We start from the raw sequence: 862 nt of genomic DNA, 5'->3' as shown, positions 1-862 counted from the left end.
GCAAGAGGACTTTAGATACAGCTGAGGAGACGGACGAAGTTCTTGATATTCCGGAGAAGTTAGATTTTGAAGATTCGGATTCAGGAACTGAGCGGAAAGAACCAGTAAACATGGGTGATCGTATTGTTCAAGCTGATCCAGCTCTTATGGATTTTTCTCGGCCAAAAATTGATGACATCCAGTCAAGCATTCTTCATCCGGCTATTCAAGCTAACACCTTTGAAATCAAGCCGGGCACTATTCAGATGGTGCAGAATTCTGTTTCTTTTGGAGGAGCGGCAACTGAAGACCCCAACATGCACATAAGGAATTTTGTCGAGATCTGCAGCACTTTTAAATATAATGGTGTGACTGATGAGGCTATCAAGTTGAGGCTTTTTCCATTCTCACTGAGGGACAAGGCCAAAGACTGGTTACATTCTGAACCAGCTGGATCCATCACTACATGGCAAGATCTTGCACAAAAGTTTCTGGTAAAGTTTTATCCGATGGCAAAGACTGCTGCTATGAGGAGTGCTCTTACTCAGTTTGCGCAGCAACCTACTGAATCTATGTGCGAGGCTTGGGAACGCTACAAGGAAATGTTGAGAAAATGTCCACATCATGGAATGCCTGATTGGATGGTGATCACTGGTTTTTATAATGGTTTGGGGGCCCAATCTCGGCCCATGCTCGATGCAGCAGCTAGAGGCGCCTTATGGGCTAAAAGTTATACTGAGGCGTATAATCTTATAGAGACTATGGTTGTAAATGAGCATCAAAACCCAACTCAGAGGATGACATCAGGTAAGGTAGCAGGTATTCTGGAAGTTGATGCAGCCACCGCTATTGCAGCCCAGCTTCAAGCGCTATCAATGAAGGT

At 44.7% G+C, this 862-nt stretch overlaps 1 non-coding gene across 1 annotated transcript; it reads right to left on the bottom strand.

Annotated features, from left to right (window-relative positions):
- Positions 1 to 503: 503 nt before the first annotated feature.
- Positions 504 to 610, bottom strand: LOC141694008 (small nucleolar RNA R71). Its single transcript, XR_012563341.1, has one exon. It is a non-coding gene; the product is annotated as a small nucleolar RNA R71 (small nucleolar RNA).
- Positions 611 to 862: the final 252 nt, after the last annotated feature.

The sequence above is a fragment of the Apium graveolens genome, chromosome 10 (assembly GCF_009905375.1).
Source record: "Apium graveolens cultivar Ventura chromosome 10, ASM990537v1, whole genome shotgun sequence".
Classification (NCBI taxonomy): domain Eukaryota; kingdom Viridiplantae; phylum Streptophyta; class Magnoliopsida; order Apiales; family Apiaceae; genus Apium; species Apium graveolens.
This window is presented reverse-complemented; position numbering and strand designations above follow the sequence as displayed.